This window comes from Pan paniscus, chromosome 21 (assembly GCF_029289425.2).
Source record: "Pan paniscus chromosome 21, NHGRI_mPanPan1-v2.0_pri, whole genome shotgun sequence".
Classification (NCBI taxonomy): Eukaryota; Metazoa; Chordata; class Mammalia; order Primates; family Hominidae; genus Pan; species Pan paniscus.
The window spans coordinates 15,503,649-15,529,398 of record NC_073270.2 but is presented as its reverse complement, the minus strand read 5'-3'; the positions used below and the strand labels follow the sequence as shown (position 1 = coordinate 15,529,398).

Here is a 25,750-nt window from a genome sequence, read left to right as displayed (position 1 = left end):
CAAAAGGGATCAAATAATAAGGAACTCTTTCAAATGTAGATAACTATATTTTTTTAATTTAAATTTTGTTCACCTATCTTCTACAAATGCTTATAAATGCCTAAATGAATTTATTTTCTTGACAATGGGCATATTTTTAATCAAACACTAGAGATGCAGGCTGGTGAGAATCAATTAAAATCCTATTGTGTAAGTGTTCAATAATCTAGAAGGAAAGGCATTATAATTAGAAGTAATCTGCATATATAATTTATGTTGTTTGGAAAGCCTAAATCATTGCTAAGACTTACATGAATTTTTAGAAAACAATTGCTAATTTTACTTCACTTCACTTTGATTTTTGAGTCTCTGAGGCCTACTTCTTAAAGCCTCAAACAAGTTTAGTTAAAATTATCTTCCTCTACTGTGCAACAAGTTTAAGCAGAAAAACAAAATGCTTTTCCTACTTCTCTTACAGTCTAAGTGATAGAAATTGGTGTAGATGCTCTTAGGCTCTTTTATTCTTGGCTGCCTGTGAGGAATTTCTCTTGCTTTTTCTCCATTCTGACCCAAATCCCCCAATTACATTCCGCAGCACACCAAAATTGCTCCTGTTGTTTTACACTGTTGAAAGGCAGGGTAACGGGATGGTTAAGAGGGTTGGCTCAAAAGCCAAACTGTGGAGACTGTAAGCCTGGTCCTGCCACTTTACAGCCAGGAAATCTCAGACAAGTTACTTAGCTTTCCTTTGCCTCTGTTTAAGAGAAGATAATAATAGTACCAATTCATGGGGTTGTCGTGAATCTTAAAAGGGGACGGATAGATAGATAGATAGATAGATAGATAGATAGATAGATAGATAGATAGATAGATAGAACTTAGCACATAATAGGATCTGAGTTAGCTAATGCTCTGACTGCTTTGTGTATATTTCTCTTTAAGACAGAGAAATGGAGATAAATCTCAGTGTTTTTGAGTTGAAAATTAGAAAAATTAAGATTGACCAGGAAATAAAAAGAGACCAGGGTTCTTTAGGATAAAAAGAAAAAAGGTTTGGCTAGAGGGAAAAGAACCAGTCTGCAAAGCTCATTGATAGCACATCTTTGTAGTGTAGTCCTTCCCTGCATCTGTGCAGATGTTATACCTTTAGAAGACTTGGAGAGAAGGAGTCAGGGAAGAAAAGATGAAATCAGTCACTCAAGACTTGGGAAAGCCACCTTTCCTACAGCTTCACAATCATTACATGCAACTGAAATACTCTACACATTTATTATATATTCACATCAGGTACAAAGAATTTTTAAAAGCATTTAACATCCTCCCAAATAAGTAAATATTGCAATTCATGAAATTGTCTCAGATTACTAAAGCTGTCATCTGTTGATTTTAATGTTTAAAGGGTTATTTTCAAAAGAAGAAGTACAATAGCTAACTCTCACAAATCAAGAGACTGTGTGTTGTATTTTGAATTACATTTGAGAGATTATTCCATTTTTGTTTAAAATCTGATGTATTTAATGGAGAAGTAGAAATATTCTTCCAGGGGTGAGAAAGAATTAAATGCATTTCTTACTTAACTAACCTGGAACCAATTACATCCTAATACATGTTCTATCATGTTACATTGGTTCAAAAACGGCAGTTAAAAACACACACACACAGACCACACACACACACACACAAAAGTCCTCTAGGACATGCAGGAATTGCCTTTGGGAGCACCTGTTTTAGGGAAGTGACAAGTGGTACGCCTATTTTCCTACGGCCGTGATGCATATGGCATATTAGGAAGGCTTTTTTAGCACTATTTTTGTCAAAGATAATAATAAATATAATGTGTCTAATTCTGGTCCTCAGAACTAAATGGGAACATAGAAAACATCACCAAAGTTCCGAAGAAATTCACAATTAGAACAATGAGGAAAGATTACGGAAACTTAGATTATTTATCTTGGGTAAGAGACCACACTAAATAGTATCCTCTAATTCAAGATGCCTACAGAGAGGATGATGAACATGAACAGCTCTTGTCACTATCTTTGGAGCTGGAATTGTCTTCAGCTTCATTCTCTTCCCATTGTATATCTGCTCCTGGAATGAGATCATCCATGGCTTCTACTGTCTGTATGATATGGTCCCTAAACCAGATCTCCCTATCCACATAGCCAATTGTCTTAGGACATCTCCAAATGTCTGAAATAGAAATAGAAAATTAAAAGTCATCATACCTCAGCCTTCCTGCAATACTCTCCCTACATACAAACACACTTACCACCATTACCTTCACCCTCACCACATATTTCAGAGAATAGCATTTCTACCTCCTAATCCAAACAGGGTATCTTCAACCACTCTACATTTCCACATCCAGTCCATCACCCACATTTATTAGTTCAAATTCCTTCAAATCTCAGGATTCCATTATTTTATTTTCTTCATGTCCTCTGCTACTACATGATTTCCAGCCATCGTTTCTCAGCTAGATTGATGCAAGGAACTCCTAACTGGTCTCCTCTCTAATCCATTCTCTCTACATCCACTAGACTACAGTAATAAATCCAAAATGAAAAGCTGACTATATCACTCCCCTGCCTGAAGTTACTCCACAGATGCCAACAGCTCTCTGCACCTCACACTAATATCTGCCACACTCCTTGGTCTGATCCTAAAGAAGTGTTTTCTTTTCTCCAAACCTGTTCTCTTTTTACCTCACACTGCTTCCCACTCTGAACATATTCCATTCCTTACCTACATATTTCCTACTTATCTTAAGGGTTCAGATCAGATAGTGCTTTTGGGAAACCTTACAAATTTTTCTCTGTGTTGCTCTGCTCAACAAGCTAAATTAGTTATCCCATGTCTGCATTCCCACATTATGTTCTATTAATTATAGTGTATTTTAACTGTCTATTAATTTATCTGCTTTTCCCTTTTGTCCATCAGGTCCTTAAGGTCAGGATTTTTCGTCATTGAATCCAGAATGAATTTTCTGAATGCATTTTTTGTCATTGAATCCAGAATGCCTGGCACACTGCCTCATATATGAGAAGCACTCTTTAATTGTTCAATAAATAGAATGAATAAAGGACACAGATTGTAAGAATCAAAACACACAAAGGGGGTGCTTGGAAATGTTTTTGGGTGCACTAATTCAGAAAACATATTAACTTTACTGAAATGTTTTTAAATTAAATTGTATTTTGATGTTGGGGACAAAGTTCTAAGTTTTCCTCCCCTCCAAACAGGCTCTGAGGCAGAGATTTGTTATGCAGGAAGTTTATTGAGGAGTATTCCCAGGAACAATGCCTGTAAAGTAGTGAGAGAAACGGGATTGAACTGAAGGAGAAGGTGAACTACAAGGCACTTACAACAGAGACCTCAGTTGATCCCAATGGGCCCTCTGAACCTGAGATGACCGTTCACAATGGGCTCATCAAGGCAGTAGGGCTGGGCTTCTGTGCTCCTACGTCGCCCAGTCATTAGATGCAGGTTACTGCCAGGGAGGAACCATGGCCTTGGTGAGACAGCTACTTTGAGAAGAGGCCAATTCCCATTGAGAGAATTAGTTTTGAATCATCATCAGGCAACACTACTAGCAACTGAAGGATTGGATGTCTCATTTCTGTAGGGGATATCGAGGTGGTACATACAGCACGCATTTTAGTTCACTCCTCAGGCCACTCAGATCCACCTAGTTCATATAGTAAGTTAGTAAATTCTCACTCTCTGGGAGCAGGTCCTCGAGGATTCTAGTCTATCTCTTCTCCTGTAGAAATTTACAAGAGGAAAATTAGTGGGACAAACTATAGCTCCCAACGCAGGTGGTCTCAAGGTCACAGCTGATATTCATTGTCTCCATCCTCTACTATCCCTTGCCAATTCTTCTTATCTTTGGCTAGCATCTCTTCCAGTCCAGGTTGTTTGCTGGTATATAACACAGACCCTCATCTAGAAGGGGACTGAGTCCCTAATCACCACACCTGTCTTAGGTCACAGCTGCCCACACTTGTCCGTTTGAATAGGGGGTACTACGTGAGACCTAAGTGGATCAGCTGGGTGCCAAAAATATTTTTTTCCTTTCTCCCATTGTGCGACAATGGCCATACTTCCTCCTGAGGATACGTTACCCTTGCCAGTATGGATTATTGTTTTCCTTGCCTGCTGGTCTCTGGGTATGAGGAAACTGAAGTAAGCAGGGAGCAGCTGCAACTTCAAGTTTGATGGAAATCTTACCATGCCTTCTTGTGGCAGCATTCCCTGTGTTAGAACCAGGAATTCTAGGTAAACATAGCCCAAATATCTAAAAATGGAAAGCAAAAAATGTCCCTAAAGGGTGACTAGGAGAGGTGGTAAGCAGGGACACTCCTGTTCCTTTTCTGTTGGTTCCTGGACCTATTGATTGTAGTACTGGGAATACAGCACTGTAAAATAGTCATTATTTTAGGCTATATACTATATCTGAAAGATGGCACCCCAACCCCACAGGTATCATCTCCAAGCTGGTTCCTTGCAGGTGCCATGCCAAACTACTACCTCACCTTCAAAAGGCCGTGCCATGGGTTTCTCAGGCTGACAGCTTCTAGGAAGTATGATATGTGATAGCATCCAATGTAATGTGCCCACCCCCACAACTACCCTTGCTGTAAAGTGTGCCCCTTGATCTAAAGCAATGTAATATATACACAATGTTGATAGAACAGAAACTTGGTCAGGTGCAGTGGCTCACGCCTGTAATCCCAGCACTTTGGGAGGCTGAGGCGGGCAGATCACGAGGTCAGATGTTTGAGACCAGGCTAATCAATATGGTGAAACCCTGTCTCTACTAAAAATACCAAAAAAATTAGCCGGGCATCATGGTGCATGCCTGTAATCCCAGCTACTCAGCAGGTTGAGGCAGGAGAATCGCTTGAACCCAAGAGTTGGAGGTTGCAATGAGCTGAGATTGCACCACTGCACTCCAGCCTGGGCGACAGAGCGAGACTCCGTCTCAAAAAAAAAAAAACAAAAAAAAACAGAAACTCTAAAGCCCTCAAACAGTGATGCCAGCTGAGCTTCAGAAGTTAGGAAAGGCAAAGTCATACCTGGGGGCTGATGATATTCATTGACAACTAGCTGGCTCCTCTCACAAAGAGATGGTGCCATATTGGAGGCTCAGTGTTGGTCTCTGCTGCTGTCAGATTAGGCATTTGGCAACAGCAGTGGCCAGGTCAATATTGTTGAGTGGGAATACATGCCATATGGCCCATTCATGGACTCTGTCTTTTTCACCATGTCTACTCCATTCATGCAATCATTGTGCCAGCATTGGAGTGGCCAATGACTACGGTCATTTTCTCTATTTTATTTTTAGAGCTTTTTCGGTGGTGATTGCCCTCTGACAGGCATTAACAGATACATACGACAAAGATCTTCACACTTCATGACCATTCAATAGGTCCATCTATATACCACTTCCTATACCCCCTCATTCCTAATCTTTCTTTTTTTTCTTCTTTTTTTTGAGACTGAGTTTCGCTCTTGTCACCCAGGCTAGAGTTAAATGGCACGATCTCGACTCACTGCAACGTCTACCTCCTGGGTTCAAGTGATTCTCCTGCCTGAGCCTCTCGAGTAGCTGGGATTACAGGCGCCTGCCACCATGCCTAGCTAATTATTGTCTTTTTAGTAGAGACGGGGTTTCATGTTGGTCAGGCTGGTCTCAAACTCCTGACCTCAGGGGATCCACCCACCTCAGCCTCCCAAAGTGCTGGGATTACAGATATGAGCCACCACACCCAGCCTAATCTTTCAATCTCTCCTAGGTCCCTCACCAGCCGGCCAAGCCATTCACCATTAACCATGAATTTGTGTATATTCTTAACTTGGACCATACAAAAGGTGCAATGTGCAAACCTCTGACCTTTGGGAGGATTTCCTCTCATTGCTATAATTCAGAGGCACCTTTGAATGAGGTAGTAGTGCTGCAGCAGTACATTTCTGGCTGGCATTCATGTAATAAGTTGATAAATTCATGAACCAAGCTCATACTTTTTCCTTCTTTATCAACTAGGATAACATCCCCCACCTTGGATGCAGCTATTGGTGTGAGCAGAGGAAGAAGTGCAGTTTCCACTGTGGTCCCTCACATGTGGAAAGGGGCCACCTGCTCATGCAGTTTTCTTCTGCCTTCTGGCCTTTGCTGTGTTCAATCCCAGATGTAGCAGTTTCATTTCAGTGCTTCATACTACCAACACCCAGTAGCACACACTAAAGTTATTTTTCCAAAGGTGCATAATTATTAGCTTCAGAGGGCATGTCTTTGCTCCTAACCCTATGGTTCTGTTTTGTCATTTTCCTACTGGGGTTTGCACAAGAGATGCCAGATTATATGACTCTAGTGGCAGGGCTGATTTCACTGTGGCATGAACTTGCTATCCAGCTCTTTTCTATTCTAAACCCCAATCAAAGTTGACAGCATTAAAATGTCCCTTAGTAAAAGACTGGAACAGTATTACTAAGTGTGAAATATGTATGCTACCTCCAGAACCCAAAGAGGCCTGTCAGATGTTGTGTTTCCTTCTTAACGTGTCTCACTGTTTAATTGCAATAGTTTCTCCTTTACTTTGGAGAGGCTGTCCCAGCATGCCTCAGACACCTAAAGCTGATGGAGAAGACCCCTGTATCCCCATAAGGTCTACCTCCTGCCTTCTAGATCACACATGCCTTACCAAGACTTGCCACTTACTGCAGATAAGTCTGATAAACATTATGCCATCAAATAACAGATCCATGTGAGATTCAGCAGATGTCCAGACAGTCCAGGTTCCTTAAGAGTCCAAGACAGACAACATAGCCCTGGGGCAAGACTGTAAGTTTTTACTGTTATCTAATTCAAGTGAATGTGAAGTGCTTCTGTTCCTCCTCCCTGATAAGATGAGAAGAAATGGATTTGCCAGATCAATGGCTGCCAACCATGTACTTGAAGCCTGGTTGAGTTTGTGATAGCCCTCTGTCATTCACTAGAATTTATCTGTTTTTTGTAGGGGCCAGACTTATGCTCATCACCATTTTCTTTGCTATCAGAGAGTCCAATTCTGTAACAGCATCTTTTCAGTGAACCTTGGACAACAGAGGATGGCTACCACTGGCTTTTCAGGGATGATGATGCTCCTTTCACTAATATTTTTATTATCTGTTTGGCTCCAGGTCCTCCAGAACACGACCATCTGTTAATTTTTCAGCCCTCTGTGTACCAACACAACTTCTCTGAGCCTTTTGATTAGTTCGTCCACTGTCTGCTACAGCAAAATTCTGGCATTTCTATTTATTATAGTATTGGTCATCATTTTTACCAAGCTTTCAAGAATCATTTTAGCAATATGTTAACACCATCTCCCAAAGCCCTTGCCAGGGTGTTAAATTCTATATCATTAGCAAGTGATCCCACGTTCATAAACTCTCCCTTATTCAACTTTCTGTTCCAATCACTTTGAACCAGCACCCTCTGGATCCAGTCCAACATATATGCTCCCAATTCCTGGAGAACATATGGCTCTTTGAGCTTCCTTCCATAGCAGACCCAGTATATTCTTGTCCATGTTATGTTGGGAATTGACCCTAGATATCAGCCTGATGGCTTCAAGGTTGGTTGAGAAAAAAAAAAAAACTGTAATTCAGTTGTAACACAGGTCTCAGCCAAACTTACAGAGAACTTTGGCATTAAGATAGTCTTTGGGAGTTTCCTCATCAAAACAAGGGGCTGTGGCTTTGTACTATCTAAGTTGTTGAGTTACTGGATGTGAGCTAGCCCCTGGGAGGCAGGCATTACCTTGGAGAGGGCAGCTTCCTCCACCAGCAGTCAAGTCCAGTAGAGGGACTTAGCCCTGAGTCATCAGCAGACAACACTTCCAGTAGGTGGGGAAATAGTGCCTCGGTTCTGAAAGGGGGATCTGGGTGCCCACCAGAGCATCTACCATAGAAAATATGCCAGTAAGACAAAAATTAGGAAGCAAACCTTACAAACTCTGCCATTACCTCTTCTCTGGCACCGCTGAGGGGATAAACAACTCTGGTATATTGATTGTCATTTCACGTGGTCAACATTTTTAGGAGAGTAAATAAATGGATTGTGAGATTTGTTCTTCTTGCAAAGACTTAGGCGATCACAAGAAGTGAAATGTTTGGTAGAAAATAATGGTGCCTCAAGGGTAGACCTAAGTACTTTAGTCCTCAGATCCTAGAAAGCTAGACTCTGAAAACTTCTGGCCTCTCAGAAGTTTCTGGAAGTTTTTATCCCCTATGATAGTACAATAAGCTCAAACTCTAAAAACTCTTTTGTGTCTTGGAGTTAAACATTAGATTTCTTTGGTACAAGTTTTATTCATTTGCATAGCAAACAAATCTATCCTATGTTCCTAGTTCCTGGTGATTTTAAAAGGTAATGCTGTACACATATATGACTGCACACAGCATTTTTTTTAAAAAAGGTGTGCAATCATAGAAAAGCAAATGACCAAAGCTGCCTGCTCACATCTCAGATACCCCTTGACCTACTTAACGGACAACTTCTCAGAAAGTGCATATGGACTTCTTTCTCTTCATGTCATGGGATATAAAACTAAAGGCATGTATGTAGATCATTGCAAGAAAATTATTTGAGTTTCTAATATCTTTATTATCCAATGGAAATATATTTAGAGGCTTGTTAACTCAGGAATACATTAAAAATGATTAAAATGTTAAATAAAATAATGTAATACAATTTAATTATTTCATTGTATTTGTAAAATATTTTCCAAAGATTTTACCTTCTTTGAGCTCTTCCAGAGCCTATTAGGTAAGCAGGAATTATTTTACACACATTCCTATATATGGAAACTGAGGCAAATGTTAAATTATTTTGTTAAAACTCACACAGCTAATGAGAAATCCTCCCAAGGCCTGACTGTGGTCTTTTTGCATCAAAGTCAATATTGCTCAGCTGCACCAGGTAGTCACGTATAAACATGGTGTATACTTGACCTTCAGAAAAATAGCTCGTTTTTATGTACCTAGAAACACATTTCCCAACGGAGAATCTACAAAACAAATAAAAATTAATTTGGATTGGGGTTTTAACTTTTTGTACATGCAAAACACAGCCACAGCTCAGAATTTCTCTCCTCTAGAGGATACCTCACTTGTTTTCATCCTTGAAGCAAACACTGTGGGAAAATTAGAAAGAGCTGGTTCAGCTGATTTAAAGTTATCTTAGCAACAACATTTCCCATGTTATGCTGAGCAGAAAATTCCTGAAGTTTCAAATTTTGCATGATGTTAGACTTTCCTGAAACATAGGGCTGTATGAGGTTTTAAAGAATTGATTGATACTTTTAAAGTTAGAGCAATTTCCATTTTTTAAAAAGGAGATCATTTCCTATCTTTTTTATCTTGAAGAGATCCTCTTCATAATGATGATTACCCTAGCTACTGAGTATTTTCTCCAGGCAAAAAAGGCACTTGAGCAGCACATCTGTAAACTTATCCCAACCCCATAGTCCACGTGGAGGCTGACTTCAAAGCAAAGAGAAGCCCTAACAAGAATTACACACAACACAGTAATAATACTTCTTAATAATAGCACCTAACAATTATACAACGCTTTGCACTTTCAAAGCATTTTACAATCATTAATTAGTTTATCGACACAACATCCCTGTGACTTATGCCAGTATTATTATCCTCATTTTTAAAATGAGGAAACTAAGATCTAAAGTGATTAAGTGCCTTGCCCAAGGTCACATAGCGAATCAGTAGTACGATCTGTACTTGATTTCATAACTCTGTCTAATTTTCAGGACTGATAGAGAATGTGAAATCTTTGAGGTCCACAAACCATCTGCTTGGAATACAAACCTATTGTTTTCCCACTTGCCAATAATACCCTCCTTTCTTCATTGATTTCTATAAAACAAAGCTAAGAAATTAAGAATCTGCCCTTTAAAATATCTAAGTATATAATAAACTCATTTAAATTAAAGAAAAAGTAGAAAGGAAAGCCAGTGTGTATGAAAATCATGTGCTCTCCGATATCCTGTCATTAGGATAAATGTATTTGTGATGGATCCCTAAATTATGTTTTCTGTCTAGCAGAAAAGAAGTTGACAGCCCAACCACATCCTGCAGCTATAATTAATATAGACAGCTCCTTGTTCCCAAATATGACCTCTTACTAACACCAGCACTCCTACCACTAATCAAGTGAACCAATCAAAGGAGCCTACATAATTTTTTTCTCCCTATGATAGTGAAAAATTGCCTCTGGGCTCATTAAATTTGAGGAGATATATATCTAGATACACAAAAGAAAACTTTTTTTTTTAACTTTTGGAAATTTATCCTAATATGTTCCCTATCAGAATTGGTTAGAATAAGCTAGGATATGTTCCAGACCAAACAACATTCAAATCTCAATGACAGAACACAAATCTATTATTTCTTGCTCATAGTACGCATCCATCTTAGGTTGGTGGGAGCAATCTACTCCACCTTGTCTTCATTCAAAAACCCAGACTGGCAGAGCCATTAACATATGGGTCACTTGGACAGGAGGAAAGAATATTCCAAACTGCACACTAGATTTTGAAGCTTCAACATGGAAGTGGCACATCATCCTTATGCACACTTCACTGGCCAATGGCTAATTCAAATGGGCATCAAAGTGCAACCCTACCACGTATGCAGAAGAAGAGAACCAGAATAGACGGGAATCCCACATAATGACTACTCAACTTTCTGGTCACCAAATATTTGACACATTCCTCTTCCAGCCTACTTCCTGTCTCAAAGTGACAAATGTCAGGGCCACATAGTCTTTTAGACAAAGATATGTGTTAAAAGCCAGATCATAATTTGCTATCTTCCCTCACCCATGATGGCCACTAGCAACATTTCAGACAGTGGAGGCTCTATTGGCTGAATAAGCATGAAGCAGCACAGAGCTCCCACCTAATCAATAGTGGAATCATAACACGAACAAGAAATAACCTTTTGTTGTTGATTTAAGGACTGAGATTCTGCAGTTGTTTGTTATTGCAGACTAAGCTGGCCAGTCATCTTACAGGGTAGTATGGATTGATAACAGCCATATTTCACTCACAAAAGTCAGATGAAACACCTCATTATCAATAAGCTCCAAAAGAAAGGGAAAAATAGGGAATACAAATGGGTGACAAAATTGGCCTTGATGTCCATTATGCCTAGTTATCTCTATACTCCTTTTTTTCTTTTCCCTCCCTTCCCCTCCCTCCCTCCCTTCTTTCCTTCCTTCCTTCCTTCCCTCCCTCCTTCCCTCCTTTCCTCCTTCCTTCCTCCCCTCCCTCCTTCCTTCCTTTCCTCCTTCCTTCCTCCTCTCCCTCCTTCCTTCCACCCTCCCCTCCCCTCCCATTCTTCCTTCCTTCCTTCTTTCCTTCCTTCCTCCCCTCCCTTCCCCTCCCCTCCTTTCCCTTCCCTTCCTCCCTCCCTCCCTTCCTTCCTTCCCTCCTTTCCTCCTTCCTTCCTCCCCCCTCCTCCCTTTCTTCCCTCCCTCACTCCCTCCCTTCCTTCCTTTTCTTCCTCTCTCTTTCTTTCTTCTTCTACTGAAGAAAGACACCAAAGTCTCCTGCAAGCAGCCTAGTTAGAGGGAGGCTTTGGAATCAGAGATGACTTTGAAGTCATGGTATAATTTTAACAGAGTTCATGGATAAAAATTTCAAGAACAAAGGCTCCTGAGACAAAATACTTGCATGGCACTGACTGCCTAGAAACCACCTTGTTACTTTCTGAAGAAGCAAGCAAATGAAATAATGATATCTTTACATAGTATGTGCATTGCCTTTTTTCCAATCCCTTGGATTTTTATGGCTATGATCGTTATTTTAAGGGCTTATCATTTATTACATCTCTATGATACACTTAGCACTTTACATGTACCTGTTATTTCATATTTTATACAAGAAGTATTTTTTAATTAAATTTAAAAGTAAGAAAACTAAGGTTCTAAGGATTTGAATAGTTTTGCCAGGACAGGCAGCTAATGAGCAGCTGAGCCAATAAAGACATTCTATTTGGGTGGCACTAAAGCCCACAGAATTTCTTGGGCATCTCATTGTCTCCTTTTCAGAGGCTCTGTTATTTACCATATGAATGTATTCACACTGGTTTCAAACTTTCAGCAAAGCTTCTCTTAAACTTCTGTGGTTGCAGAAATCTGGGATTCAATGTGGCATGTGAGGAGAGCTGCATAGTGCAAGTCTTCAGCACCCCATGCTGAAGCCCCATGATTCCACCTTGTTTCAGAGGAGCTTGTCAAGTTCCAGACTTGCCTCCAGGGAGGAACCCTGTGCGTTACACCACATGCCACTGACTGCCCATTCCCGATATAGCAGCTAACACAGATTGAGTGCCAACAATATACTAGGTATCATTTTAAGTACTTTTCCCAAGTTAACTCGGGTAATCCTCACAGCAATCCTAAGAGACATTGTTCTATAATTATCTCTAACACAGGAAAATTGAGAGGTAAGTAATTTATTGAAGATTACACTGCAGAAATTTGAACATAGGCAGTTCTTTTCCAAAACATCTGTATTTGAGCATTCTACTATGCTGCCTCTCAAAACACACAAACAAGATAAGGTATAGCTAGGTGGTGGAAAAAACACTGCCTAAGAGGAAAGCAACTACTATTTTGAATTCCTTTTTCCCTTAGCTCAGCTCATCAATTCATCCATTCAGTAAATGAGCAAATAGGGCCTTCTAAGTGCCAGGCATTATTTTAGCTGCTTGGGATACTTTGATGAAAAAAAAAAAATTCATGGGGATTGGAGGGCAGGTGTGGACCGCAGACCCATTAAAGTGAGCTTTGGTTAAATCATTCAATTACTCAGGTTGCTAGTTGCTTTATGACTTTAGTCAGGATGACATCCTTCTTTCTGCAAAAGAAGAGAGATTGAAGAAACCTTCCTTTGTGACTCCCTTCAGCTCCAAGACTCTGAAGTCTAGTTCTGTACAAATTATCACCTGCACAAATAACCACCAAAGCATTCCTCTCCCCTCTTTCATGATTGTGAGGCTTCACCTGAAGGAATTTGGAAAAGGTGCTCTCTAACATCATCTATAAGGGCTCAGGGTTTCGGTAACAAGCAGAATTCAAATTTCGCAGAGTCTCATAGTGTCTTGACTCTTACTGAGTAAGGAAAGTAGCATTAAAAAATAGAAGTACTTGAGTGAGCTAGTTATTTTAAAAGGAGAACTACTTCTTAAAAGTAGTTACATATTGCCCTTTCATGTGATTTCTAATACTCTAATGATGAATAATCATCTGTGAAGCAACCTAGATGAGTTTTGTATATGGTTTCTTAGTCTGCAGATAAAAGAACATTTCTTGCAGAAAAACAGAGGAGAGTGGCACACATCTATCTTTCCTAATACATAAAGAATGGTTTGTGTTTACCCATAGAGCAGGCATAGAATCATATTCACCACTGAGAGAGCAGAATATGTTTTAAAGATGCAGAGAAGGGTAAAGTCTCAAATATAAGGAGGCAGGCAAGTGATGAAGTATCACAGTGAGTCATTACTCCAAGAGGTTTCCTATAAACATTAACCAACAAAGGAGGAAAGATTGGCCACTTGGAAGCACACACTAATGACTTAGGATGAAACATAAATCATTTCAAAGAACTATGTTGAATCTCGGAGTTAAAAGCGAGAAAGAGAGAAACAAGCAAGAAGAGTGAGTTGTCACCCAAACCAAGGTTGAGTTCTAATCATAGCCAAGAGAGTGTTCCAACTGATGATGTCAAACAAGGCAGTTCAGGTAATAGGACTGAATGATATGTGACTAGGAACTCTCCAACAAATTTGATTTATCCTCCTTGAGAAATATTTGGGGACTGTAACCTAGATAAACTCTAAATTGAAATTTCTTTGCAAAGCAATAAAATTGAGACTCTCAAGTGTCTATACCTCAATTACTTTCTCCCAAGGTTTTAGAATCAAAAGAGAGATTGTACACAGTTCTGTGACTTCACAAAGTGACTAGCTGGGAACTAATGGTATTACAGGACAGCTTATTTTGAAAGAGGGCTCATTTAAGCTGTTCTTAAATGAAATACCCTAGACATTAAGATGAAGTAGGAAAAGTTCTTTCATAATGAAAAATTATGGGATGATCAGTTCATCCATCTCATTTTTGTGAGAGAGGGGAGAAAAAAGAAATTAAAACAATATTAAGTCATACAATGTCCCACAGCTGAGTCCCCTAGAAGGCAGTATTTATATCATTCCAGGACCTCCTTCCAAGGTTAAGAAGACATTTATGCAGCCAAAAAACACATGAAAAAATGCTCATCATCACTGGCCATCAGAGAAATGCAAATCAAAACCACTATGAGATATCATCTCACACCAGTTAGAATGGCAATCATTCAAAAGTCAGGAAACAACAGGTGCTGGAGAGGATGTGGAGAAATAGGAACACTTTTACACTGTTGGTGGGACTGTAAACTAGTTCAACCATTGTGGAAGTCAGTGTGGCGATTCCTCAGGGATCTAGAACTAGAAATACCATTTGACCCAGCCATCCCATTACTGGGTATATACCCAAATGACTATAAATCATGCTGCTATAAAGACACATGCACACGTATGTTTATTGCGGCATTATTCACAATAGCAAAGACTTGGAACCAACCCAAATGTCCAACAATGATAGACTGGATTAAGAAAATGTGGCACATATACACCATGGAATACTATGCAGCCATAAAAAATGATGAGTTCATGTCCTTTGTAGGGACATGGATGAAACTGGAAACCATCATTCTCAGTAAACTATCGCAAGAACAAAAAACCAAACACCGCATATTCTCACTCATAGGTGGGAATTGAACAATGAGAACACATGGACACAGGAAGGGGAACATCACACTCTGGGGACTGTGGTGGGGAGGGGGGAGGGGGGAGGGATAGCATTGGGAGATATACCTAATGCTAGATGACGAGTTAGTGGGTGCAGCACACCAACATGGCACATGTATACATATGTAACTAACCTGCACAATGTGCACATGTACCCTAAAACTTAAAGTATAATAAAAAAAAAAAGTAAAAAAGAAAAAAAAAAAAAAGAAGCCACAAATATCACTTAATTTTCCACTTTGTTCAAATCCTGAAAATACTGGCCCTCAAAATTAAATCACCGAGGGTGGCCTTACACTTAACATCATTTCCAGGGGCTCAGAAGCCCACTTGCTCAAAATAATATTATTCACCAAAATTCATTTAAAGAGAATTTGAATTGAATCCTATGACTACAGATACTTCAGGAATAGATGACATATAATTGGAGAAACCATCACTGTGGTATAAGCGACCATTTTTGACAGGGAAGAAGGAAGATAGAAGGTGGATGAGTACTCTAAAGGCCTGGAAGGGATGGCTAGAAAGTGAAAACACTGATGACTAGCATTTTTAGAACAAATATTAGTCATTTCATAGCTTTGCCTAGTACCATCTAGCACAGTGCTCCAACATGACTGGGCTCAGACCACATACGTGCTGTTTATATGGCCATGACAAAATGTTCTGACATTGCCAAGAAAGTCCCAGATAGTAATACAAGAAAACAGGATTCAAATCAACATGAGTAATCTACCTTCATGCACACTCAATGCTCTATAAAAACCTTGGTCACACTTGTCTCTTCCTTTGCGGATAATGGATCAAAGCCACTGCTCTTTCTGGCTCTCTTCTCTATCACTGTGCCTCTCTTCACTAGGCTATCCCCTGGTGACTGACCACTCACACCACCTTACATACATAGAAACATTTTGTCTGCTGTCATACCTGTCCCACGTACATCTACACTGCCTCCTGCATCCACCCAGCTCTTGGCAGTTCTCTGCTTTCCTGCCTTTCTCATGCATTTTCTTCTTGCATTGATCCTTAGTGTAGTTTATTTCATTGGCTTGTTACCTAATCTTCCTGATTGCAAGCTCTGCCCCACCTATGTCTCCATATTGCTACCAGGCTAATCTTTCTAATACACACTGGCACATATTCTTCCCTGCTCCTGAAAGTCAACCAAATTATGCCTAAGCTGCTTAGCCTGAGCTTCTAGACCCATGGGCTTCTCCACAAATCTATACTTCATACCTCCCCACCATTACCTCTATTGTTTCCTATACCAGGAACACCTTGCACCTCATTTCAGCCTCTTGAAATCTCACCCATCCTTAAATATCAAATTGTAATGGCATCCATTTGAAAAAGTAATTCCCAATTCACCCTAACTCTTATCCTCCCCATCTAAATAAATGTGATCTCTCTTCTTTTAGCCAGGATAATTTTTTTTGTTCGTTTATCTCTTGTTGCATGTGATGGACGCGGTGACACTCCACTTGAATCCTCCTTTAGGAATGAAGGACTTATTCCCCTATCCGGAGAAGAACTGCCAGAGGACACCCTGAGCTGTCACTTGTATCTGGGAATTGCTTCTGCTAAAGAAACATGCCTCATCCAAGGTCACTACTTCCAGTGACAGCTATATCCAAGCACTGATCAATATGCAGGAATAAAAACCTGGCCCCCTGCAGCCCAACTTAAGACTCTGAAGAGTCACCCCAGCCCCAGAGCTCCTGTGGGGTTAGCTGAAAACTTCACTTGGAATGCATCAAAACCTAACTTCTTTCCCTGTCCAATTATTTCATATTTCAATGGTTCCATAGCTTTCCCTTTCCCCAGCACACGCAGAGGTGTTATTCTCAAGAGCACTTCCAAACAAACGCTCTGCATGCTCCATCTTAGAGACAGCCTCCAAGGGAACCTAAATTGTAACACAGCACTTATACATGGTTAGTTTCCCTTCTATTAAAGTCATGTATGCATTTATTCATACTAAATTATAAACTCTTTGGAACAGGGATTGCATTTTCAAATCATATATGCCTGCAGTGTTTAGCATCAAGACTCCAAAGTGTGTAGCACATATAAATGAATAAATGAGGGAATGAATAATTAATGCTTAAAATTAGCACCTCTGTGGTTCTGCAAGGTCTTTACACATCTAAAATATCATCAACATGTTTTCTTTCATTGATAGTATTTAATGAGCATTAGTTACAAGTAAGGCACTGTGCTAGCTGCACTAGGAAGGATGTATAAAAAGAAGTAATGGACTCCCTGCCCTCAGGAAGTTTATAATTTAGTCAGCAGGATAATTACAGCCATTTACGGCCATCGTTCCCAACGCTGGCTGCTCACTGGAATCACCTCAGCAATTTCAATAATTGCTCCCAATTTCAATTGCTCCCAGTACTGGGCCCCACCCCCCAAGATTCTGATTTAATGGGTGAGGTGAGCACCAACTCCCCAGGTGATTCTAATGTGTCACCAACGTGGAGAACCACTGAAATATGAAGAGCTATGTGTTCTAAGTACTGTTTTAAACACTTAGCCCAAGTTAACTAATTTAAGCCTCATAACAGCATTATGAGAAAATTACTATAATTGTCATCATTTTATAGACCAAGAAATGAAAGGGCAGAAGGTTGAAGTAATTTGCTCAAGGTCACACAGTTAGTTAGGTGTGGAGTTACATCAAACCCCAAAACTCAGGCTCCAAATTTATGACTCTTAACTACTCTACTTCCTCACTTTTGGAGACAGCATGAAAAGTAAACTAATTTGTGTTGAGTAAAATTTATAAAAATATTTTATTAGAAAATCGGAGGTCTCCATGGTGGAAATAATAACAACAACAATAACCTCTGACATTTGGATTGTACTTAGATCTCAAATATTAGAGTAAGAAGGAAATCTTAGTTTATTAAGGGAGACTTAGAATAACGATGGGTTTACATAGGCAGATGAGGTAAAAATGAGCTAGATAAGTAAATGATATATGTTTAAAAATTTGCAACTTTTGGCTGAAAGTGGATTTTTATTTAATTGTTCTATAATACAAATGGAATGCTCTTTGTTCTTTCTTAAAACTCCTATCATTCCACTAAGATCATTAACTGTATCAAAGTTATTTTAGGATACTCTCTTTGATATCCAAAAACATGTAACAATAAGCAAAGAAAGAGGATAACTGGAAGTCAGTGAGCCAGAGGAAAACACTGGGGGTAGCTAAAATCTCCACTGTGTTTTGTCCCCTTAATACCCATCTCTCTTTTTATCTCCATACTTAATAGAGTTGCAAATAGATGTCAAGTAAATAATTGGATCCTTACCCTTCTTTCTTCCTCCCCACTGCTCTCATCCACCCTTCCCAAGGTCTCTTTGTCTCCCTCTCAATCATTCCTGTTACCTTCTGTTGCTCCCCATATATGTTAACCAAGAGAAACAGAAACACCTTCTAGCCCACCGTAAAATACTCTCTCACAGGGAAATGCAAGCCCAAGAAAACAAGTCCATAAATCTTGTTTAAGCATAAAGCATGTTTCTGGGGAATGCGTATGAATCATTGCTTATTCTCTTGACTGTATATGTGTATTTCTCATATACATTCATGTATCGCAAACATACTTCACCTGATAGAACTCATGTTGTCAGAAGTGCGACTTGAACATAAACTCCTGATTCTTATTTAATACAATTTCCACTATACCCCTGTTTTTAATACCCTATTAGAAATTTGGCTCAAAATTAATGTTTTGGAATGATTTCCTAGGTCTCTAATGCGACTTATAAAAATCACAGTATTTTTAAGCTCCTCCTCAGGAATACTGAAGAACTCAGAACCTTTATACACAGAGCCCAGAATATTTAAAACTTCACTGTAGGTGCATAGAAGAAATAAAGTACAAACCTGAAAGTACAATGGGATGTAGATATAGATTTAGATATAGAGCAAGGTACAAATGATTTTTGTTAAGTAGTAGCTGATTTTTTTCCTCCCTTTGTTTCCCAAACCCAAACCTTCTGTCATTTCATAATACTTTTAGAATTTAAAAAATTATGCAAAATGTTTAAAAATTCACCATAATCAGATGAGTTTTAAGAACTTTATAGATCCTAAGACTATTGTTTTAGGGAGCTCCGACCTCATAGCATATGAAACATATTAAAATGTACCTAAATTCCACACTAATACAATGTTATAGGGGACTATGCAAGAGTTGAGTTGAGCTGCAGTTGAGCAACTGAAATGATGCAACATTTTGCAATCTTATTTTTATACTGCATGCGTATGTGTATGTATCCCACACACCCCCACCCTGTCCCTGTTCTCAGATATTTTCATACTCCCATAATAATTATGTGATTTACCTGGTGGGAAATTACAGTACAATTATTATATCTGTTCCAATATCCACAAAGTCTACAGTTGTCCTAAAGGCAATGACAAAGGCAATCAGTAACCAAAATCTGGGAAGCCACCTATATTGAATAAAATGTTCCCTAATTTGGCCAAGCTTAAAGAGATTCGAAATAAGGCTTTGTAACTTTCATTTTATGTTATCTAAATAGTTATACCTATATATATTATTGGGATCAAAAGACTTATTTTGTGGCCTACCGCTGAGAATTAACTACTTGATAAATGAAGACTGGGTTAATTGTATTTAACTTGTTTCCCTTTGGTGCTTAAACATCTGGCTAGATAATTTACACCTAAAAATCTCTATAAACAACAGACAGTTCTTAACAGATAGAGCCCAGTATTTTTAAATGCCAATTTGATTAAAACTGCAAAATCTAGGCGAGCAAGAATAAAAAGATCATATTTCTACTCCCTTTCACATATGATAATCCCCTGCTTCTTGCCTTTAAGAAAAATTTGCACTGTTTACATTTTAAATGTTAGATGAGTACCTGAATAATCCACTATGTAATTTAAAACCATACATTTTAAAAGGTTGCAAATTTAAGAACAGAGAAAATATTAGACAGCTAAATGAACTAAAGTATGTGTTTTTAAAAAGCTTAATATTTCAGTCATAATACTATAGTTTCAAAGTTTCTGAGTCTCCTAAGGTTAAAGACTACATTTAAGATAAGAATCCTACACAGATTTACCAAGAATGTGGAAAGAATGCCCTTCCTTTTATGGGTCAGAATCCTGGGCAGAGATAATCCACGGGTGGACCCAGGTCTGCAGAGCACCTACTGTGTGTCAGGCACTGAGCCAGGCCCTTCGGTAGAGCAAATTTGAGATGGTGCTTTATCTTTCCCTTTTGAAGATCAAATCTTTGTTTTGAATTATGTATTTTAGTGTTTCTACTTGACGATGAGATATAATCAGGCAAATATGACCCCCCGCCAAAAAAAAAAAAAACAAAAACCTCAGGGCATTGCTGATCTCTGAACATAATGAAGAAGACCCCAAACAGAACCAATGCAATTTAATAACCAGTAAACTTGAATTTTCACCAGGCTTGTGTAAGAAATAATCATTGCTGACATTTATTTTTTACTATACACCAGGTATTCTTCTAATGTTTCACATCTGGGAAACTAGCACATTTGATCATCAAAACTGAATGCTATTATTATTGTCATTTCACAGATAAGGAAACACAGGTATAAAATGGCTATATGACTTGTCCAAGCTCTTGCAGATAATAAGTGGCTTGGGTGATATTTGAATGCAGGTAGTTTGACACCATAGGTATAGACCACATTCTTAACCACCATACCATATACTGCCTCTTAACAAAAATCTAAATGCAAGTATTCCAAGAATGTAAAAGTACTGAAAACAAGTATTTGAAGCAATACAATTCCAGCAAAGCCCTCTATGAAATGACTAAAATAGACTTACCAAAAACGTTTGTTAATATGAGTCTCCAATGCAGAATTAACTGTACCTTGTCTTTATTACCTAATGCTTGAATTATAAACCAAGCTAACATCATTATCTAGTATACCTTAATAATGACAAAGAATAACAATAACAATAATAAAAATACCTTACATTTGCATATGTTGACCATTTTCAAAGCATTTTCATCTGAATTCAACTTTTATTATTATTGATGTATGCTTTCACATACACTATCTTGAAAAGAGAAAAAAACCCTCATACAATGCTAGGCTTTACTGATTAAAATCTGTCATACTGTATTTCCAGAATTATTTAAAATAGATAATAGTAAAAAGAAAATATGTATTTCAACCCAAATACAATATCAGCAACAAGCAAACACTATACTTACTCATGAATAAAACACATTTTATTTTCACCATTCGAAGAATAACTATTTATGAATTTATCCCAACATTATTGCTGACCTGAGAAATGAACTTAGCAGTGGGTAAAAAAGAAACCTCAGGTAAAAATGAAAAATTACTAGAAGCACTCACATTATAACACAGAGTGACAAATATTTTATTCATTGAGGAAAATGAAATGAAAGATTATATTGTGTTTTCTTTGAAAATGAAGTAAAAATCCCCATGATATTTTATGCATTAACTTAAGAATTTAGATTCAACACATTACAGAAGGTCAATGTTAGATGAAATAAATGTGTCTCCGTAAAATTGTTTATGAAATTATAGTTTAAATCTTTTAATGTTGTTTATTATTTAAAGGCATTCTACAATAAACCCCTTTCCAAACTAAATGACCCATTTTGTCAAGTTAGTTTTGCTGTTCTTGTTGCTCATTTATTTGTTTGCCAAATCAGATTTTCTCAACTTAAAGCAGGGACCAGAACATTTGGATCTGGTTACAGAACATGTCTGCTTATTGCTGCTTTAAATTTAAAGACAGAGAGTGTTGTAAAACCCTGCGGTATACATGAGCTTTTGACTACAAAATACGAAAAAAGAAGAACAAAAAATTTATTACTCATTCACTGGAAAGGGATTAAGTTCTTGAAGATTTTTGCTGGTTAATTTCGTGTATGAAAATACTGATTCTTGGGATTTTCTCTCCATTGTAGAAAATGGAGCTTCATTCTGTCCCATAGTCCATGACCCCAGACAGTCCTGTTATCTTCATGAGTTAATGATTACACAGCAGATGAAGCAAGATGAGGATGTCTGTTTCCACATAAACCCATCACTATATGGAATCACAACTTTGAACACATGATTTACTGAGAACTGGCCATTTGTGTAATCTTCATACACATAAGTATTTTTGCAGGGAGAAGAATGATACTCCTATTTGGTATTTCAAAAATTAGGTTGCAATGGAAATCAAAGCCAATGAAGTTCAGAGTAGGCAGCTCATGAAAGATCACCTGAAAAAAGTACACACTCTAACTTCCTGAGTCACCACAAAGCACTAAGGACACAAAAGGGGAAAGAAGTGACCTTTAAGTACTTCCCCACAGTACCCCCAAACACACATCAAACTGGCTAGTCTGCTAATAAGTCTTCCCCTCCTCAGTAAGTGGCAGCATAACCTTCCCATTTGTTCCGATCCCAAAACTGGAAAATATCCTGGATTCATCTCTTTCCTCATCCCAACATCAATACAACAGCAACTACTAGCAGCTCAATTTTGTATTTTGAATCCTCTAACTTCTCTCTGTTTCTAATGTTATGACGCTCTCTGTTTCTAATGTTACAACTCAAACCACCAATGTCTCTCGCTTCTTGGAAAGTCTCTTAATTTATTTTCCTTCTTTCACTGTTTTTCCCAGAATGGCCTTTATAAATAAGAATATGTTGATTCATGTGCTTCAAAGCCTCTAATGGCTTCCCATTGTGATAAAAACAAAATCAGCTTTCTGTGGCACATAGACCCCACCAAACCCCCAAACCTCACCAAGTTCCCCTGTCCTTCAATTTTCTGTACCTTACACACTGGCCCCCTCACTGCCATTGGACAGAATTAGCTTATTCTTATCTGAGGGTAGTAGTATTTTCTATCCCTGTTTTTGGAATACATTCCTTAGATCTGTCTCTTTCTCAGCTCTAATCCTACCTCCTTAGAGAAATTTTCCCTGATCATTCTATCTAAAACGGTACCTACCTATCCTCCAGTCCCTCTACCCAATTACCCATTCAATTTTTCCTACAGCCCCATTCACTGTTTAAAGTTATATAATCCAAATACTCATTCACTGATTTACTGTATACTGACACTTGTCGCTCTCCCCTCATCCTCCCAATAGTCAAACTCCATGAGAATAGGGACCTTACTGTTTCATCCACTACTATTGCAGCACCCAGTACAGTCCTGGCACATCCTCAGTAATCAATAAGTATCAGTTAAATGAATAAATGAATGAATGAATGAGATGCAAAGTAAAATCCAGAAAGATCTGTTAGCCTGGCTTATCCTGACCTCAAACTTCACTTAGGCCTGAGTTTTTACACTTGGCATTGTAGGGCCAACTTGGAATGAGAAATGCCTTTTTTTCAATTCCCTTTATTCAGTAAATAGCAAAATAGGATTAATGTAAAACTTATGGGCCAAAAGAGAAATAAAAGTGCAGATTACTCACAGTAGTTGTAGGGGGAAACAGAATACACAATTAGTAAGTGTTTTCCTGTTAACTTTATTTATTTATTTATTTTTTGAGACGGAGTTCCATTCTTGTTGCCCAGGTTGGAGTGCAATGGCGCAATGTCAGCTCACTACAACCTCCGTGCCCCAGGTTCAAGTGATTCTCCTGCCTCAGCCTCCCAAGTAGCTAGGATTAGAGGTGCCTGCCACCATGCCCAGCTAATTTTTTTTGTATTTTTAGTAGAGACGAGGTTTCACCATATTGGCCAGGCTGATGTCGAACTCCTGACCTCAGGTGATCCACCCACCTCGGCCTCCCAAAGTGCTGGGATTACAGGTGTGAGCCACCACACCTGGCCTTTTCCTGGTAGCTTTAACCACAATAATTAAAAATAATTCAAGTAGCTATCCACTATGGAAAAATGAATCTCCTCCTTTATTTTGTTTTCTTCTCCAGTCCTTCCTTTTCTTCTCTTTCCATAGCATTTAAGTGTGACATTTGCCCTTCTTGGGATTCTTCTCAATTCAGAGACAAAACGATGGCATGGAATTTATTGTGTTACAATCTCACAAACAGGTATGATTCATAAAGTGGCTCCAGCAAAGGATCATTCTAGCCTGACCGTCATGTAGCGTTATCACAAAGGAAATCTGTTTTATTTGAAGAAGGCAATGTATTAAGTATCGTTAATGGAACAGAAAGCATTAAGTCTAGGAATTCAGGAAACATGCCTTGGTCTGCAAGACATGGTGAGAAATGCACGGAATAAAGAGGAGGAGGCTGCAGGTGCTTTGCATCCTCGTTATCGAGCAGTGTGAGTCCAGAACAGAATTAGAGTTCATAAAACCACAGTGCAGTTGAGACATAACTGCCTTTCTGGGGCTCTTCTCCTTATAACACTGTTCCTTGGCTACCTCCCTATGCTAATACAAGTTCCCAACTCTCATTCAACATCTTTAGGGCCAATTGTGTTTTAGAATCAGACTGTTTGGTTTTTATGAAGATAATCTAGCTCATATAGAATTGGTAGAAATCAATTTCCATTTGTGAATTCATGCTACTTCAGCAGTCCTATTGGATGCCACCTTTACATGAAAGGAACCCAGGGCTGGAAGAGAGATGTTAGAACCCCTATTGACTCTGCTTGCTGCTGAGTTCTCTTCTCTGCACATTGTTGAAACCAAAGGGGTTAGCTATGCAGAAGAGAGTTTCAATCCAGACGAAATTCAGTTTACCAAAACATAGCGTAAAAGTCAAAAGATGACATTAAGATATGGTATCTCAAAATGCAAACACTGATGCTATGTGAGGTGTAAGACTATCTGTGCCTTGAATCACATGTGTTTGTGTGCATTGTAGGACTATGGGTGCCTTGAATTGTGTGTGTGTGCACTCATCCATTTCTTCCCACATGCAAATGTGTTACTTACACAACAAAAGTTTATTTTTATGCATTTTTAAGTTAATAAATTAGCACTTGAAAATAAAAGTAGATAATACCATGAAATGAAGTCACTCTAACAAATAATGAAAAGCCTTGGGGACAAACAAGAAAGGATATCTGGTGCTAAAAAAGAAAAGCAAAAATCAATAGCCAAATCACAAAAAAAAAAAAAAAAAAAAAAAATTTAATCTTAGGAGTTTCTGGATAGGTTCTAACAATTAAAGTTACTATTGGTACAGAAAAATGTATTGAAAACAGTAGGCCCATAAGACTCATAGTTCCAATCTCTGACATAAAACAATAATAATTTATTGCCAACTATGTTTCTAATATTGCTGTAAGCACAGAATCCCAGCAACTCCTGCTTTTCAGGCTCAGGGTTTTAATTTAATAGGGTAAAATAGTAATCACAATTTCAATGGAACTAATTAATTTAACTGGTGGTGACAATATTGTTGATGTATATCATCTGCTCACAAAGTACCTGGAATTGTTACAGGCATGCTGCATATATTTCTTAGACAATATTCCCAAAAATCCTATGAGGAAAATGGTCTTCTTATCTCAATTTTAGACATTAAAAAACCCTAAAACTTGGAAGTTAAATTACTTGCTAAAGGTCACTCATACAATAACAGCACAGTTGAGATGCAGCCACATTTGTTTTTCTTACTCTAAAGCCCACTTTTCAAACTACTGTACTAATGAATATTAAATGGATATAGAAAAGATAATGACAGTTAAATTCATTTTTTTCAAATGTAGGAAACATCTCAGTATTATTCCGTGCCATGCTTATAAATAGTAACAAGCGCCCATTCTATTTTACAACTTTAAAATTCTTTACACATAGGGTATCCCTGTGAGCTGAAAGGGGATTTATATACACAAGAGCAACCAAGCAACAGTGAAT

The 25,750-nt window shown here is 38.4% G+C and overlaps 1 protein-coding gene and 1 long non-coding RNA gene across 9 annotated transcripts in view; both read right to left on the bottom strand.

Moving 5' to 3' along the window:
* The window catches only part of MACROD2 (mono-ADP ribosylhydrolase 2), a 2,054,393-nt gene that overhangs the window by 1,419,720 nt on the left and 608,923 nt on the right, over nucleotides 1–25,750 (bottom strand). The window lies entirely within an intron of this gene.
* LOC130541093 (uncharacterized) lies at nucleotides 1,901–9,035 on the bottom strand. The gene is made up of 4 exons (XR_008955125.1): nucleotides 8,872–9,035; nucleotides 7,787–7,927; nucleotides 3,703–3,745; nucleotides 1,901–2,172 (listed from the first exon to the last, which is right to left on the bottom strand). It is a non-coding gene; the product is annotated as an uncharacterized LOC130541093 (long non-coding RNA).